Here is a 20,085-nt window from a genome sequence, read left to right as displayed (position 1 = left end):
GTTCGAGCTGTAGAAAGTAACCGGAATTGCTATCTCCAACACAAAATAAAAATTGCACGAAATAAACTTTCTGCTTGTGGGTCGGAAAAGGTAACATCGATTAATTATCTACTTTTGGAAATGTAACAAAATAGAACGAATATAATGTTAGTTTAAACAATATAAACAGTGAAATGCAAATAGAGGAATTTATTTTAAGAGTAAAAATAGAAATTTGACTTAAATTATTTAGGACTATTCAAATGTGAATGGATGGCACTGAAAAGAATGAAAGAAGAGGAATAAATGAAAGAAAAGTAAGAAAGAAAAAACTGAATAAAGCAGCCTGCCTGCTAAATACAAGATGCAACCCCACCCCCCCTCCCCAAGGCTAATTCAGCAATAGCGATTGTGCAGCCGCTTATTGAAGTACATAGTCCTAATCATTATTTGGGTTAATGCTTCCATCGTTTGTATGAGCTACTTTTCACTTTTACTAAGAACATACGTCCAGTAATCAGGTGTCGGGGGGGGGGGAGGTAGAGGAACGATACTGATTTCAAGTAAGTGAGCGAAGCGAATTCTTGCTCAGGAGTTCCTTTATCCACGTTCAGATATTTCAGCCACTTGGAGTTAGCAAGTGAAGTCAATCAGCAAGGCTGATTTCATGTGGTGGTAATTATGAAATTCATAGACCCAAAGATATACATAACATGGGGTTTCATAACATGGGTTTTCATGACTTTCATGAAAGGTTCTGTAACGTCAGGTTTTATATGATATATTTCTATGAGAATGTGTTCATTGTTACACTGATGTACTCGATCAATGTCATATGCTTCCGAAATCCGGTCGGGAGCCCTTCAAGTAACCATCAAGAAATTTCTTCCCCTACAGTTTTGGTTCTAAGATGGCTGAATAGCATGCGTGGTTTTCTCCTACAATATCCAGAAAATAGCTTTATGTCACTTAAACACGAAGCCACTGCATCAGATCATCAACGAGTCTACAGACATGCTTCTTGCACAGTTGATAACTTGTGCATGCGATTCACCAAATACAGCCAACATAATAACAGCAACTCGCGACAGGGAAAATTCAAGAAACCAACAAAAATTCAAATCTAACCTCTCCAGACTTAAGAAAATGGACAGAATGTTTCCGAACTCACCCCTTCATCTCATAAATCTTCACAACATTAATTGACAAAGATTTCTGAAGTCTCAAGCCTACAGTAAGATTTACAATCAGATGAAAAGAAAGACACAAACAACAGCCTGCCTTCAGCCATGTAATTAGCAACTTAATACCTAATATAATATAATTCATATTCGTTGTTTTACGTATATATGAATGCACGAGTATATTTATTATTTATTTACTGTTTTATTTCCTCTGTATTAAATTATCTGCCCATAGCCATGTGCTGTGAAGGGCTTGCTGTAATATGCAATAAATTAATATTTATTTAATGTTTCTTGGTGGTTACTCTGTAACACACTTACTACTGCGCACTGCTACCTGTAAATGTGTAACACACACACACATAAAATCAATAAAAATTCATAAACACACGTTCAGAAATCCTAATTATAACTCTATGATGGACAAAAGAGTGGTGAAGTACGAGAGTGCAGTAGTACACGTGTTTGAATTGATCGTAGTTCATGACAACGTGACTGCTATAAAAAATAACGAACGATTAGTCGTATTAATTCTTTTCTGACCAAGTTTATGCGACAATATAAACAGAAATAAGGAATACCTTTATTGCTATTCCTTTTTTCAAGTATTCCTTTGCTGCTTGCGATACAATTGTTTTTTTCATTATTATTATAACGTTCTTTACTTGATCAACGAGATTAGAATATTGCGTTATTCTATCGGCTGCACGTGGTAGAGCCATCAATTCTGCTACAGAGGTTCAAAACAAGTTAGCTAATATATTTAAAATATTAAGAATCACTACATGAGTTTCTGCTAACTTCTTCAGGGATGGAGGATGCGACAGAAATCATATTTCTTATTAATAAGAATGCTGCAGTAAAAATAATGCAAAAGTTTGATTGGATATGTAATTTATTCTCCATGGATTAAGGATTCACAAGTTTTCTTGTATCAAATTATGATTATCTTTTATTGATTATAGCAACAACAAACTTACTGATCTATCCGATAAATATCATTTAATAAAAATATTTGTAACAACAGTATTCTGGAGTCCCAGTTAATAAGCATGATGTTGAAATATACTTTTATTCAATGGCAACAACAAAACTAGGAATCTTTTGTTACCAAAGATGAGTCGTGTGTATCAAGTTCCAGTCAAATAAGCTCTGTTTGACGAAAGGCAAATACGTGTAGTGGATGTATGTGATTAGATAATTTTTTTACAGATAAGATCTTTTATTGATTATGGCAATTTTGAATTTGTGCCGAGAAGTAAGGCCATGAGTCAACAGTATATTGCGCATCTATAAACTGCATGTATTTTTTGGTGTGTTTGATAGTTTTAATTGAAGAAAAACTCAGGTTTTCGGGAGAAAAATCGTACCTCATTCGAAAAACCTTAATAATCCATCCATAGCGTGAGAAATAAAATCCAAATAAATTCCTCCCACATCTGACTTTGAACCTGTTACTTTCTGCCATTGTTTGGCGCATAATGTCCTTTAGCGACTGTAAAACATCCAACAACGATCCCATCGACAAAAATCGAACTTAGTTCTTTTTCAATTGGTGCGGAATAAAGCGTAATCACCCTTCTAGTTAATAGGTATAATTTTATTCTTACTATCAAAAAGGCAGTTAAAGATCTCCAGAATAAAATGTAATTTTAGAAAGTGGGAAATGGAAGCAAAACAGAAGAATACATGAGATTACACACAACGTACTGACGCCTAATAAACTTAAGTTAGTTTGGAACTTACCATCCCCCTCCCAACATTCAATGTGCAGTTTATTAACTTCCCTTTAGAGGACCGGTCTGTTCATCTGGATATGCCAATATTATTATATGAGATCATCATGTGAGAAGACTACAGATTCCGATTCCATGGTGTAGTAAAAATGCGAAAGTTCTGTCTTTATTAGTTGCGTTCTTTGATTATGTGTGTGTGTGTACCAGTGCCTAAAGGCATTGGACAGCGGTATACGCACAAGCACCCGGTTTCTGTTTCCTCTTCTTCTCATAATAGGCCTACTCTCTGTCTGACAAGAAGTAGGCCTATTACTTTTATGGTTTCCAGGGAGACGCATTCCCTTCGTGAAGCAGAGAACACAGCTGAACAAAACTACGTGGTTAAGTGTAATTATATTTCAAATATTATACGTTTCTTCTTTCCGAAATATACACGTTATTCTTTCATTGATAAGAAATGCAACAATGAAGTAAAGAAGTATGATCAATATGAAATAAAACGCCCCGCCCTTTAATTTATTGTCATTTTGTATAATATTCTTTATGTCATGACTGATATACAAATACGATAGAAACGATTTCAAACATCAAAACTAAGGGTCTTTAATGCGGTTAACTATAAAACGTATCCCCGCCCCATTGGTAACAAATAAAAACCATAATGCGTCTTGGGCATTGAATAAAGATAAATAAAATTTCTTTTAGGCTATAGCAGCAAGAAGAGTTTACAGTTTCACTGTAAATGTGCTATTGCAGCACATTTACTAGCGATGCAATTAAATTACAATGGACTGTGCACTTTTTTGTAGCGGAAATGGACTTGATTTCGAAATGTGCCTAATCATGCCCGCGTGAGATCCCGCCATGGGATCTCAAGCGGGCACGATTAGCCATATTTGGGTTAACCGTTGCTGCCTTAAAACCCGCTTTGGTTTGTTTTGGGAGCTTGAGTTGGCTGTCGTTCGAGCTCACATGACTGCTGAATAGAAACGTCATGTTGCCATATCATTGTGATCCTGACATGCTGAACAAGAGAAAAATCAGGTAACCTTGCTTGGAATCGCAGAGGAACCTAACATTAGAAGTACGAATCAGAGCATTATTCTGTTGGAATAAACTTTTTATGAGATTGTCAGAGAAATGGCAAAAGAAAGCGCTTCCGATGGAATGCCAACGGGTGAAATTGCCTTAAACAGACACTAGTTACCAAAATACGTGGCATCCCATATCATGATTCATGGTATTTATTTCTATGCCTTTGCTGAACACTTATTTCACCAAAACGTCACCACATATGGATCCTTCTGATCGCTCCCGAAACAGAGCCTTGATTCATCACCAGACAATCCTTCACTATTCTTCATTCCAGTTGGCTCTTTATCTGCATTCTGGAGCAAAGCCACCCGCTCTGATGTTTTTTTAACTACTTAAAAGCCCGTGTTGCGCTATCCACCATTGGTAACAACAACTGTGCTATGAGTTCATTCAATATGAATTGCAATTTGCTAGATGGTTCGCCCAGCTGCCTGTACTTGTACTCGTCGTTTAAAATGCCAACTAGCCAATATTCCGGTCTTCTTTTGCAACTAATGATAGATTATATCACAAATATATCACTCTACTGGCTCTGTAACCTGCTTATTTTCGTTTCCTCCTTAAATAAATAAGTCTTTATTGTACAAAAGTATAAGTACAATAACCCTTCAGAGCGAGACGGTAAGGGGTTTTACACAGCACGTATATATTTGTTAAAACATATAAACAGACAGAAATTAAGCAAGAAAAGCTTGTATCCTGTTTGACCATTTGCATATAGGTTATCATCGCGATGTACTGCCATCTGATTTTCCATTAACCAGGACCTTGAATGCCACAGTGTCCGATCTTTAACTGTGACAATCAAGGTCCTAGTTAATGATGGATTGTGTCATTTTAAATACCATGTAATGACCACTGAAATTAGCATTACTTTTGCCAATGTCACTTAGTATTTTACACATCCACAATAAAAATGTTGATGAGCGTGGTGCTCATGGCTATTTAGTTCATGGTATGAACTAAATAACACGTGGCCAGCCACAAAGCAGAACTACCAACATCAATCCGCTACAGTTGCTGTGGAAACACATGGATTGCAGCACATTGCTCGTGAAATGGAACGCTTACAGCTCCATATACACTGAAATATAATAATAGCGCGCTGGTCATATTTAAAAGGCAATGGAATCTGCTACGCTGTAACGTGACTTTTCACAATTCTCGCAGCTAACTTGGAGGAATGTAATTTACATATTAAATAAACAATCAGATATGTTTTCCAATAAACTTTCCATGTCTTTGTAAATTTATTTCTTCTGAGCTTTAATTCGAATTTTAAACTGATAAGGGAATTATTTTCTCCTGTGTACTATAAAACTGGTAAGCTTAATTTCTTCTTTTTCCTTCTTGTTTTTAATCAGAAAACTGTCTTATCTGTGGTTTTTTTTTTTCGAAAATCGTGTCTCTTCGAAGGGGACAAAAACTTACGGCTTTCTTACGTTTATAAAATATTGATTAAGTGGCGTTTACATAAAAGTCACCGATAAAGATAATTTAATCCAGTTAAGAAAAGAGAGAAATTAGTTCTTCTAAAACGTTGCCTTATCTAATAAGACATTAAATGAACTTTTCTTTATTAGAAAATAAGAATATAGATTGTTACAAAAACAACTGCAACAAGGCATGGCTAATAGGCAATTCAAGTGATTTAGTGTACAGTTCTTCTGCATTAAAATGCGTGTTTACCAATCCAAATGTAGTTGGCACTCATGAGATAATGGAATATATTGCCTCAGTTTTCCCATTACAGCAGTTTCGTTTCTTATTCTTTTCTCTTTGTTTCTCTCTGTAAAGGACCTAGTGTAATTGCAGATCAACTACTTTAGTCCAATCTTCTCAATTCTGAACCTCAAAGATCATTCTAGACGGAGCTGGTAACAGCCGTCTTATTTTTTTCAAAAAAATAATTAAATGTTACCGAAAGTTTCATTTAATTGTAAAATTCTTTAAATTATCAATGAAACAGCATAATTAATGATGATATTACCTTATTATATAGCAAAATGTAAAAATATCCGAAATTAATTAAATCCTGAAAAATGCATTCTTGTTTAATACTCGTTTAAGAGACAGTGATGCAGCTGCAAACACCTTTTAGGTGACGCTTTTGTAATTTAATTAGTCTGTTAATGATGATGAAGGCTCCCTTATCTCTACTTTAAGAACTAGTATTTTAGTTGAAAGGGTGGCCGTGTTAATCACTTTAAACCATAAAAGAGCGTGGGTGTGTTGTTCCTGGTATTTAGAAATTTCAAATATCTTAGGTTTCGTAACTGAAAAGTATACATCTTTATTGGAGAGCACGAGTACTGTTTCCTTTGATTAAAACCTTTTCAGAGGTTGCCACACGATCTTGATAGTCCTTGTGTAGAAAACGAATTTTGTAGCCCATTGATTAAATGGAAGGAACATTAAAACGTGCCCGAAAATTCAAGTAGCTAATATCAAAGTGATAATCACATGGATAAATGGAACATGCAAAAGTGCCATGTACTAGTTGGGTCATTAAAAGAAGAAAAGGTCAGTGTAAAAAAATAATTAGCAAGAAGCAGGAATGCTGAGATAGAAACGCTTAAGAATTACTCCTTACCTGCAACAAGGCGATAACCACTTTGACATGTATATACCTGTTAAAGTGGGCACACATGATGGTTATACCTGACCATATTAGAAATTTCAAAGGCGCATAAAAAGTCACATAATGACTTCGGAGGCAACAGAGCCCTAAGCACCAATGGAGGCAACGGAGAACTAATCTCCTTATCACTATACAGACAAATACATCCTTTTACCACATATAACGGTAAAAGCAAATAGACAGTATCTAATTGTGGCGTGAGGTGCACTGTTCCATTATGGTTGTTCCTTAATTTCTGCGCTGGCTACGGTTACCGCTGCTCCACCTTCAGGAAAAGGCTTGGCTTTCAGTCCCTTGTTTTGAAAAACTTCCTCGTCGATTTTCTTTTCGGGAAATAGCGCAGATTTTCTTCTGGAAACAAATCAATCAAATCGAATAGACAATACACATAATTTAGCAATAATCATTTTGTGGTTCTTGAGGCTGTCACAGACATTCTCTCAGGTAGCTCAAGCTGGATCCCAGGCAGCAAATGTGGCTTCCACACTTGCTACCTGGGAGTCTAAAACACTAATGGAACTGATAGTCAGGTGATACTCAAATAAGTGGATCAGATTTCGGCGCGAAGTCCGGTCGTTCTGTGACAACCAGTTCCTCTGCTTGTACCTTCAAGGTGGTGGGACTGTTAGTAACCCTGGGTATAAACCCATGTGCAAGTCCTCAATTATAGCACTTAGTATACTGAAGGTAATCACCAAGTTCCGAACCAACGTGAGCAGGGGTCGAGGTGTGGCATCCACACTACACAGAGGTATGCCGTCCCTTTGTGTTACCAAGCAATACTAGGTGGTAAATGAGCCTCATAAACTTGTGCAATACCACCACTTTGCTTATTAGAGCTTTGAAGTGGTGTAACCCATATTTAGTCTCCCAAGCAAAGTTCCAGCAACACCCTATCTCTTCCGTCCTGCAGTATGATTAATGTTTTGTGGTGATGATGAATATTTTTGCGAGATCCAATCTATACAGCTCTAAAACATTGTTTGCAGACCAGCCGCTAGATAGTCCACCACACTGAAGCTATTGGTAACTCTCTAGAAGGTTTCTGGATCAGCTAGTGTATACTCGTGCTGCCTCTACTCACCCAGACAGAGACTGGAAGGAGTCCAAATAGTGTGTATGAGGAGGGCTTGTCGAGGCCACGTTATGTCATGGAGCTGGGTATATTCTTTCCGTGTGTAAGCCATATTTAAAAACTTCATTACTTCATACAACATGTTCTCCCTATATTTTGTTACTAACAGAATAGTAAATAGTGAATAGTAAAACTAAAACATTTCTAGACAAAATTAACAGAACGCGTAGAAAATATGGTCTAACTCGTGCAGCTTGCGATGAAGCGGGACAAAATATGTTTTGATGGACCATAGAATAACGATTAAATGAAGAGACAGCGAGAAACTTCGCACAGGCATAAGGAACATTTATAGGGCTGTTGTTATTGATGTAGGGTTTTAGGAGTATCAGAAACTAAGGTCATATTACTGCATGCACTATTCACTTTCAATATGCAACCATCACAGCGTGATCTCTTCTCTCTTTTTTTTTTTAAGGTTCTAGCCACGGAAATCTCAGGAAATTAAGTGGCAGGGTCTGCCGGAGTAAAAATAAAAACTGGTGTACCTGGTCAAACTACACGAGGTCTAGTGTAGGCAACATTGGGGCCCAGCAGTTAATAGGCCAGAAGGACAACGGTACATAACATTACACACCACAAGATTCACCCACTTTTAGTTCTCTGGCCTTTACAGTGTACTGTATCACATTGACAACGAAAACTACGCGGAAATGGGGGGGAACCCCTGATGCCGTTTGACCCTAAACGCATTAAACTTTGCACTTATTACTGCATGTATACTGTCTGTAAATTTCGTGTGTTCTGTGGTCAATGATTTTCTGTTTGCTGGAGGAAAACCCCGAGTCTCCGGGAGGAAAAAAAACATTCTATCCTCTCCTGAGACCCACTAACTCAGCCACGTTGTAAAAAAAGCCCATAAAACTTCCTCATGATCATGGACGGGACTCGAACTCAGTTCTTTTCCACCCGGTGTGTGGAGGACTCCATTTTCTACCAACTCTGCTACCCACGAGGCATTTATAGGGTTTGTATAAAAATTACCAGAAAACCTGGAAGACAAAGGCGGAGATGGATAGATGAAATTCATGAGTTTGTGGGTAGTAAATGGATGGCCAGTGCTCAAAACAGAAGGAACTGGAAAGTTGCTGGAGAGGCCTTAATCCTGCAGTGGATTGAAAATGGCTGATGATGATGAAGAATTACCAAGAAGTAATCCCAAAATAACTTGTTCACTTGGTGGAGTTCAACTAAACCCAGTACTGGAGGAAAGGGACTTGGGTGTTACGATACGGTCAGACATGAAATTCTCTGAGCATTGCAAACAGGTTGCAAGGAAGGCCCATGATGTCCTATCGATGATCTATCGAACTTTTGCAAATAGAGATAGGGACGTGATAATCCCATTATATAAGGCTTTTGTTAGACCACACTTGGAATATTGTGTTCAAGTATGGAGACCGCACCTAAAGAAAGACATTGAGCTTCTTGAAAGGGTGCAAAGACGGGTAACACGCCTGGTGAGATCGCCAAAAGGGCGTCCTTATGAAGAAAGACTTCGAATATGTGGGTTGCAGAGTTTGGAAACTGGACACCTTAGAGGAGATTTGATTGAGGTGTTTAAAGCTCTGAGAGGCATCAGTAAAATGAATGAGGACGAAATTTTCAAGATTATAAATGATGCTAGAACTAGGGGGCATACATTCAAGTTACGGGGGAAAATGTTTAGATTGGACTGCAGGAAGTTTTATTTTAGCCAGCGAGTTATAAATTACTGCAATAATTTGTCTACATGGGTGTAGAGGCTGACAGTTTGGGGAAATTCAAAGGACATCTGGATAGTACCTTCGCGTGAGGGAAGCGCATAGGATGATAGCTTTAATTTCCTTTTCTTTTATTATTAATTATTATTTTTTTTATCATTGTTATATTCGTTTTTTTTTTTTTTTGGCTAGTGGAGCATAAGCATGCGGCCATTACTAATACTAATTTCTTGCAGTCAGTATCCATATCTTGGACGTTTTGGAGCATCTCCATTGGTAGGAATCTGTCGCCCTTCCTGAGCCTCCATGCCACGGACTGTAAAGAAGGGAAAGCCCTTGAGGGTCTCGGAGGGATTCTCCAACTACAAATCTGCCAAAAACTTGGCGTGTTGATTTTACCCGCTATCATTTTAATGGTGATTAGTAAGCGGAGGGTGAAGATCCGTTCTGAAACTTTTCTGTTGTTTAGAAGTTTGGTCATTTCTGAAGTATGTGTGAGGGGTGGAAGCTTGTGCTTTAAGAGCACCCACCGAAGAAGCCAGTACTCATCACATGATATGGTTTTTAGTGTCGGTTTTGCTGCCGACGCCCAGATTTCAGATCTGTAGGTAATGACTGGCTGAAGAAACCGGTAAATATATTGGATAGTGTACTGGGACTCTCTGGCATGAAGGAGGTGCTGTTCGGCAAGCCGTTTGGATCGGCAGACCTTGTTGTGAATATCTGCCACATGGCGTTTAAAATTGAGCTTAGGGTCTAATGTGACACCGAGATCTGTGCTTGGTTACTGGAGGGATGGAGGTTCCATGGATTTTCAGGTTTAGTTGAGTTGGGTGTGATTTGAGTGAGAACACCATTTGTGCAGATTTATTTGGGTTAACTGGAGAGAGAACTGTGCTAAGTAACAAGAGATTTTAGGCTGTTGTTTATAAATAAATAAATAAATAAATTTTCTGTTTATACTCCGGCACGACAACCAAGTCAGTAGAGTTTACAATAAATCGTCAATACAAATATTTATGGTGTCAGAAGCAGTCTCAGGTTGGTCGGGTCCCACTGATCCGATAGAGGAGCTTCAAATCATCTGCATAGCTGAAAAAATCCATTTCCTGGCATACGTTTGGGTGGAAGGCAGCAGTAAAGAGGAGCCCAGACAGAACTCGGCCCTGGGGAACACCTACACTGACTTTCCTAGTGAAGGATTTTTTATTCACCGTCAGGTGAAGAACACTAGTAGTAAGAAGCGACTTTAAGAATTCAAGCATATTTCCTTTAATCTGGTATCCCTCCTCACATGGCTGAAGGGGGGGGACTGGACGTCTTTGATAAAGGCAAGGTGATCTCTTCGATAAAGGCAATAATTCTTTATCGAAGGAGAAATTTGTGAGGTTAAGTAAGTTTCCTGAAGACAAAGGGCAACTGGAGAATATCTTTTAATTAGATCATGGATATCATATGTGTTTCAACGAAAGCCTCTGCAGTTACATTGTAAAATAAAAGGCATTTGTGTTTAATTGATGGAGCTGTATTTGACTGCTTTTTGAAGTTCTTATGACTTTCTAATTTTTGTTTGTCTTTTTTAAGGAAAACTGGCCAACCAGTGTCCATTTCTTCTTCTTCGGCATGTATTTCTAAAATTGGAACTTCCTGTATAGATGTGCCATCTGTGTCTTGAATATTTTTCATTATAATAGTTTGTAATACGGGGTGTGGTAGCACTCATTGGAGGAGATGCCGCTGATATTGTCAGAGGAGTATTATTTGCATGGTCTAAGAGTTTGGGTTGTTGTTTATGTACATTTGGTTGTTCCTCAGAGAGGACAGCTCTAGCCCAATCAGAAATTGAATTATTAGTAGGAACTGTGACATCAGTTTGAGTAGAGACTGTTTGGCATTTTTTTTACTGCATTAGCATAGGAAATATTTTTGTTCATAGTAGGTGCAAATAGTCTTCTTGTTTCTTGGTAACTGACTTTCTTCTCAACCTTGTATTTTTCTATTTTTTTTCTCAGTTTTCCATTTTTCACAAGTTCTGGAATATGGAGGGCGATCACCTTTGCAATTTGGACAGGTCATTTTTGTAACTGTACAGTCGTTTTGTACGTGGTCTGAGGACTCAAAGTTGGGGCAGACAGGGTCTCCTCTGAATTCAGTTTGAGAGTGGCCATACTTTTGTCGTTTATAACATCTTGGATTCGGAATATATGGGCGAATGCGGCATAGAAAATAACTTGCTTTTACAGAGGCAGGTAAGTTAAGGGTATTGAAGGTGAGAATAATGTTTCTGGTAGGTGTAAGTTGATCGTCTTTTTTAGTCATTATACGGTTTGCTTCAATTACATTTTGTCCCTGCAGCTCTTGGGTTATTTCTTCTTCGTTTAGATTTAATAGGTCCCAACTGGACATGTTATCCTTAGATGAATTTAGGGTTGTGTGAGAGATATTTTTACAGGAACGCCAGCAAAAGTTTGTAATCTGTAAACGTGTCTCTGAATGTCTGTGGTTCGTAGTTTCCACTGATAGGTCTCCTGATTGCAGCCTCTTAACTGTCTTAGGCGATTCTGCAATACCTTCCAGATGTTTTTGAATCACAAAGGGAGACAGTTTGCTCATAGGCTGACTAGTGAGGGAGTGGAAAATTATAAACGATGGGCAGGGTTGCCCCATCCGATCAGTCTTCTGTCTCTTTGTATTATTATTTCCTAAGTCGTGATTGTAGTCGTGGTCAATGTAAGTTTCTGCCCTTGAGCTCGAATGCTGTGCGTGCGCATGATTGTTCGGGTCGGGTTATTTTCATGCTCCGCTTACTTCAATTGTTTTAGTTTCTTAAACTAGTGTAACCATCTTAATTTTCATCTAATGTCTTAGATCTATATTCATAGCTCGTGAAGAGTGAAAATCAAAGTGCTTTACCTACTATTTTGTCCAGTAATTTTGGATTTCCTGGCTGAATTGCTAAAGTTGAATCGGACCTTATTGTTCGCCATTGTGAGTACAGTGTATTCATTTACCCGTTCGAGCCCACATACTGTGAAAAGTAAGCGGTCAGCTCTTCACCACCCTACTTAATCCTAGCCTGAAGGAACATTCCTGGGTCAGTAAGTACTCTGTTTTTACTTTGTCAGCAACCTTGCCATATCTCTCCCTGTAGTGTTTAGCGATTTTCGGGTACAGTGCCGTCGAAAAATATGCAACCCTGCTCGAGCTGCGGAAAACTTTCCGACTGCCTAATAAAATTTTTTTCATTGGCAGACCAATTGCTGGTGAAGATAGGATGGATTCCGGAAGTGGGATCTCTGATTCCGAAAACATATTAATACTTAGGCCCTCAGCAGAATCTTCCCTGGCGTCTAGCCAGGATATCAGGAAGGCAGTTACTGAAGTGATTAAAAAAGATCACAAGGACATGAAAATCAAGGGTGTACGTCTTTTGAGAAATAAAGGTGTGTTGTTAGAGACAACAAATCCTGATGATGACAAGAAGATCTCAAGTGCTTCTGCATTAAAAAAAGCAGGATTATCAATAGAAAAACCCAGATTGTCCGATCCTACAATTTTGATCTACGGTGTCCCGAAGGAATATTCTAAGGAGGATATTTTGGAGGATTTAATTAATAAAAATTTAAAAGACTTTGGTTTTAGCCAGGAGGAACTTAAGAATGAGATTACATTCAGATTTAACTCTGGCACCGGAACCAGAGTGACCAATTGGGTTATTGGTTTCAGCCCACGCCTTATGGGACACGTGATTCAGAGTGACAAAATTTATCTAGGTTTCACGTCACATAGATTTGGTAAGTTTACACTTGTAAGCAAATGCTTCAGATGTCTAGGATATGGTCACAGTGCGCAGTTCTGTTCCCATAAAGCTGTATCTTGTGGCCACTGCGGGGGTGGAGGCCATGTTTTTTCTGACTGTATTCACAAGGAGGAACCACCACAGTGTGTTAATTGTAAACGTAGAGGTAGGGATTGTAATCACTCGGTCAGGGATAATAAATGCCCTGAGTATCTTAAAGCTGTTGAATTGACAGACCGAAGAACCAGACATGAATAATACAACGGTAATTGATTCAACAAGTGTTAACCTGCAATACGGCGAAATAAAAATTCTTCAGATTAATGGGCAAAGATCTCGTGCAGCGGCGGACGAGATTAGGAAAGCTGCTGATGATCTGGGGTTTGATATTGTGTGCTTGCAAGAACCGTATTACTCTTCTCAGGTAGGGGGTTCAGCGTATAAAGTTATAGGATATCCAATTTCGGCAAGGATTATTGCCTCAAGTGACGATCGACCCAAGGCCGCCATAATTATCTTTAACAGTGAACTAGTAATAACAACTATCTCAAGTGAATGTTCTGCTACCACAGTTTGTATCCTGGTTTCCTCCAGGGACCAGTCGTTTTATCTGGTTTCCCAGTATTTTCCTCCCTCAGAAGATATTCAGCCAGCCTTACACAGACTTGACAGGGTATGTAGCAGATTTTCAGCTAAAAACTTACTAATTACAGCAGATTTCAACGCTAAGTCTACACTTTGGAACAGCGGCTTTTCTGATGCTCGAGGCGAGCAGTTGGTTGATCTGATCTTGGATCATAATAAACCATATACATTCTCGACGACAAATGGTGAATCTAATATAGATGCTACTTTAACCTCCATTAATCTGGTGGATAGGGTGCAAAATTGGGACGTCAATCCGTATCTAATTAATAGTGACCATCGAGCAATCACCTTCTCGATTTTACCGGAGGATAGGCAAGTGAATATAACAATAAGGGATTTAAGGCGTTTTCGGATGGACAGGGTGAACTGGACCAAGTTTCGTGAATATCTGAATACAATTTTTAATGGAGATAACAAAGTAATCATTAACACCTTAACAGCAAAAGAATATGTTTTTCTGGTTCAATATCATTTATATCAAGCGATGGCCTACTCGACGAAAAGAAAACAGACAGGAAGAACTTCTGTCCCATGGTGGTCTTCGACACTAGCTGAATTGAGACAACAAACTCAACAAGCACGAAAAGCATACCAAAGGAATAGGCATCTATCGGACGCAGACACTCAGGCTTTGAAAAATGATTACAGAGACTTGAGGAAGAGGTACCATAAAGCAATTGCTGATAGCAGACAAAATTGTTGGCAACGTCTGGTGAAGGAAACAGGAAATGCTGACCCTTGGGGTATAATCTATAAGCTTTCAAGAAATAAACTTTTGTGTGGTGAAATTTACAACACGATAATTAGAGAGAATCAAGAAACTTCGGACTGGGAATCTACAGTCGAAGGGATAGTGAGTAGCCTATTTCCGGAAGATTTGCCGTTTATGGACAGCCCTGATCAAGCGGAAATTAGACGCATTAATCGTGAATATAAGGGGACAACCGAAACTGCCATTTTTAATATGCTTGAGCTAGGTGCTGCAGTAGCTAAATTGAACCATAAAAAATGTCCTGGCATTGACCTCATTGAGAATCAAGTAATTGGAAAATTTTATGAATTCTTCCCTGAGATTTTATTAAACTTATTTAATAAATGCCTGCTAGAAGGGCTTTTCCCTCTCGAATGGAAGCTTGCGCTCTTAAAAATCTTGCATAAACCGGGAAAGCCAAAAACAAACCCCAGAGCATACAGGCCAATCTCTTTATTGGCAAATCTTGGCAAATTATTTGAAAGGATGATTGCCCCAAGGATTTTTAAATTATTTACAGAACATAATCTCTCCTCTGATTGCCAGTTGGGATTCAAAAAAGGACGTTCCACTGAGGACGCAATCTCAACCCTGCTGACTTACATTCAGGAGACAAACAGCAAATATGTTCTTGCTGTTTTTATTGACTTTGAGGGCGCTTTCGATTCCCTTTGGTGGGAGAGTGCTCTCAGGTCACTGCAACTGGCAAAGTGTGATGACTACCTGTTCAGAGTCCTCAGATCTTACTTTAAGGATCGACAAATTAGAGTATGTGCAAAGCATTTATCATACACGACTACCGTTTCAAGAGGATGCCCTCAAGGTTCAGTCTTGGGACCTCTCTTTTGGAATGCAGTGCTAGACCAGTGGCTCACGAAGGATAGCGATGAGTTCATCAAAGTTGCATATGCAGATGACTTGGTGGTGGCGGTGCAGGGAGGATCAAGACAAATTCTCGAACAAAAAATTCAGTCAGTTTTGAATAATTTAGTGGCATGGGCGGGTTTGAATAAACTAAAGATTTCTGTCACCAAGACCAATTTCATGGTGTTTAAACACCACTTCGATTATGGAAGGCCGCCAAAGGTAACCCTATATGGTACTCAAATTCCATATGTACAGAACACCAAATATCTGGATTTAACTTTAGATGATCGTCTCAGGTTTCATGTACATGTCACTAAAATCAATGAAAAAATCAAAACGTTCGTAGCTGCAGTTGTTAGAATTTCCCGCAAGGAATGGGGTTTATCCAAAAAAACTCTGGTATTGTACTACAAGACGATATTTCTTCCAATTGTAGATTATGGTGCTGGTATTTGGTTTGCGGCTGCTACCAAGGTTACAACTAAAGCCAAGCTTCTGTCCCTGCAACGTACAATGTTGCTTACAGTTATACGCGCTCCAAGGACAGTGTCGACAAATGCCTTACAGGTTATTGCAGGTACCATCCCCTTGGATTTACACATTATTTTCCGAGGTATTGTATATAACTTAAAGAAGGGAAGGGCGTTACAAATATTGAATATCACCTCTAATCCAAATAACAACATAAAGGAGGAAAAACGTAGAATTTGGGGCGAGCTTGTGAATTGCTGGCAGCAACGTTGGGATTTGAGTGAGTATGGAACCATTACAAGAGGCTTCATTCCAGCCGTAAGCTTTGCAGTGGACAGGAGGGTGTCGTCTTGGTTTGCTCCCACCATGACAACGAGTTACTTAATCACTGGACATGGCTTAAGGGCCAAACTATTTGAAAGAGGATTAGAACCTGACCCCTACTGTTCGTGCGGTGAGGTGGAATCTTGGAGACATGTCATCCTTGAATGCGGACTGTATACTTCAGACAGGCAGGAATTACTAAATAGGTTGCCAAACCTCACGGAGAATAATTTGCCTCTCTTGGTTCAGAGGTGGGACATCTTTGCTTTGCTTCAGGAATTCTCGGCCAAAGTTTTTAAAAGAAGACAGGAGCTAAGAAATCTATTGCAGGATACCAATTAAGGGAAGTGCTGCACATTTGACGACAGAACACTTCGTGTAATGTCATCTTTATAGGATGTTTCTTGTCTACAGCGAGATGATCTTCTGCTCCTGGACACCCAATTCAGGCTTGCATTTGTGGATGGACTCTAAAGTGGAGATAATGTTAATGTTTCTAAGTGTTAAGTTAATGTAAGTGTATGTATTTGCTATCTGCATGTAAATAATCGTATAATGTTGCTTTTTTTTCAACAAGTGTACATTGTTCTTAGTTGGAAAATTTTTATTTTTTATTTTATTTTTATTTTTATTTATTTTTTTTTTTTCGCTGGCCTCCAAGTTTGGGCAGCCTTGGGGGCGGGATTGCTGGCACCTACCAGTATAGCACTACTTCCGGTAGGTGCAGGATTTGTGCATTACAGCACACATAGAGAATGGTGGATCCAGGTGTTAGTTAATCCCTGGTGGCGAAATGGCCTGACATAATGCTCTTTTTTTCAGGCCTGTCTTGCAGACGTTCTGAGCTTTCTCAGGAGTAAAAGGTGGAGATGGGCTTGTGTCTAGGAGCCACCCTTCATATCAGGACACACACAATCAATGTACAGAAAGACTACAGTATATATAAGAGCATGTATATAAATCTGTATATAAATATTGTATATAAATTGATTAATATTGTATGTAAATTGATTAAGATAACTTGAGAATGTATATACAGTTGTGTGTTAATAAATAAAAATAAAAAAAAAAAAAATTATCATACCAGCTTCTTTTTTGCAATTTTTGTAGTGGCATTAAAGATCTAAAACGGACAGCACAACTTAGGAAATAAAAATGGAGATGTGTACCCTGCCGCAAGCAAAATAGGGATTCGTCAGATACAGCTGACATTTGGCTGCTCCCTTAGTGCATCTGCCTCCCTCCCCCACAGTTTCTCCCTCTAGAATGCTGAATGTTGTTAATGACGTCACCGCACATATCAATTCCACTCTCAGTGAACCGGCTACGAATAGCAAGTTTTTGCCTGGGGTTACTGATAATTATTCTCAAACGGAATCACAGGCTCAAGTCAGCTGCGCTTTTTGCGGGTGTAACACTGAGAAACTTGAAACTATTGAAGGCATTCTAAGAAAACTGTATTCAGAAAATAGCTCGCTAAGGGAACGTCTGAGCCAGCTTGAAGATTGTCGACGAAAGTCCTTGAGCGTACTACAAGGTCTCTTGCCCGTGAACACTAGACTCCCTTGTCCTGGCCCACTGGAACGCCCAACTCCCACACCTGAGTCATCGCTACTACCCGAAACGGATACATTTACACTCTCTAAAGACAGTGCCTATAGCGCCATGCTAATATCAATGAAACTGAACTCTGACATTGCAGGCATGAATGGAGCACAACAAGGCCAGATGCCCGGACCTCAACCGAAGTAAGCATCCCCACGCCAACGGTATTCCAGAAACAGCAAAACCACCTTGATTGGCACGAGAGTAGTTAACACTAGCCTCAGAATACGAGATCTCCAAGCCACAAGCAATACTCATGCAAATATCTTCATTAGCAGGCTGGATCCGTTGACAAAAGTTGAAGAAATTCAGGCACTATTGATGGAACTAGGCATACCCGGTAAGCCTTTCAAAATCAATACCAAGCATCCGTCTTATGCTTCCTTTAGGATTCAGATTGATGGGCCTAATTACCAACAATACCTCAATGCAGAATACTGGCCCAGAGGTCTGTTGGTAATGCCATACTATGGGACACCAAAGAACAAGAACTTATCAAGCCCGAACCCCATTCCACAACAATGTATAACTACACCAGCACAGCTACCTGTCCTCTCTAGCGGAGTCTCCCAAATTATATCCGAGAGCGAGTGCAACTTATGGATGTCTAACGTGGAGATGACGAGCGAACATCGGACCGATCGCATTCCAGTTAGAATATCCAGAATGAGAGCACATCGAACGCGACATCGATCCCGGGACGAGATTTCATATCATTATGTGAAAAGCAAATACTGTTCCAAGAGTAATCTCACCATAGTACAACCTTCTGTCGAAGTAAAAATTCGATGTTTCCTACAAAACATCAGGAGTGTCAAAAACAAGCTAGATGGTCTACTTGATTTGCTTTCCTGCTCAGAGTACGACTTCGTCATTCTGATTGAAACCTGGCTCAGAGATGAAATTTAAATTGCTGCCTTCACCTCAAATCTTGGCTATCACACGCTGCCTGCTAATAGAATTGGGAGACGAGGTGGCGGTGTAGCAATCTGTCAAAGGAATTCACTACCCCTGATTAAGGCATCCACTTATCCAGGAGGTGACATAGAAGCTGTTCTTGGAATCTACCGAATTGCTGGTTTGTCGATCTCTGTGTGTGCTGTTTATTTACCTCCACCAGTTTCTGAGGATTCTGTACTTAATCTGACAGCATGGCTGTCATCCACAATCAATAATCGGCAAAAGCTCATCATCCTCGGAGACTTTAACCTTCCACTGCCAGCCACAAAGAAGATTCTAGTTACTCTGTCATTGAACATGTCGGAAATGGGCATTGGTCTTATTCATGTTCCTCCCTCACACGGCGATGCCGCTCTGCAGCGCATCTTCTCAAACTGTTTAGTAGAGGAAACCCTGACCATAACTGAGAACTTCCTCCCATCCGATCATGTTCCGATTGCTGCGATGATATCTCTGCAGGCACCTAAGGATGAACGTACACAAGTACAAACTACGAACACTGTTAGGAGAGTATACAATCCAAAATATATCAAAATTGGAAAAGTTACTACCCTTTTCCAACTTTACCCATGGAACATACTGGCTGAGCTTAACATAGATGAGGCTGCCTACTGGCTTTCGAGATGGATGGAATTCATTGCAAGGTCTGCAATGTCCAAAACTTGCATCCTTAGTCCCCACTCAAAGCCATGGTGGAATGACCTCCTGACCAAGGCCTTTAGGGAAAAACAGGCAGCCCATGCCTCTTACAAGAAGTCGCCTTCACAAGAGTCATACGCCAGATTTTCCAAGGCAAGGATGGATTTCCAGAAGAGGAAACAATTTTCTATTGACAATTTCATGAACGGCCGGCTATCCAGGGGAAAACGTGTGTGGTCCACCAGCCATGCTTGCTCCCCTCTATCTTTAGATGTCCTGGAATGGTGTGAGCATGTGCTGCGTTTTAAGCGAGATCACCGTATGTCCGAAGCATATCCTTGGAACGAAGCGTTTAACATTTCTTCACCTACTAGTAATACAGAAATTTCCGAAGAACAACTAATAAAAATAATAAATTCACTACCTGACAAGTCCACCATAGGAATTGACGCAATACCTCTGTTTAGTCTAAAAATTGCTTCTCATTTCATCAGCAAAGAGCTCACTCAATTCTACAACAAAGTACTGAAATTTGCACAGGTGCCTTC

At 39.4% G+C, this 20,085-nt stretch overlaps 1 protein-coding gene across 2 annotated transcripts in view; it reads right to left on the bottom strand.

Annotated features, from left to right (window-relative positions):
- LOC150083142 (glutamate receptor ionotropic, NMDA 2B-like) overlaps positions 1 to 20,085 on the bottom strand; it is a 350,422-nt gene that overhangs the window by 25,854 nt on the left and 304,483 nt on the right. The gene's annotated exons all lie outside the window — the stretch shown is intronic.

This window comes from Mastigoproctus giganteus, chromosome 7 (genome assembly GCF_048544385.1).
Source record: "Mastigoproctus giganteus isolate SK-2022 chromosome 7, ASM4854438v1, whole genome shotgun sequence".
Lineage (NCBI taxonomy): Eukaryota > Metazoa > Arthropoda > Arachnida > Uropygi > Thelyphonidae > Mastigoproctus > Mastigoproctus giganteus.
Note: the sequence above shows the minus strand (reverse complement) of the source record. Positions and strands in the feature narration are given on the sequence as shown.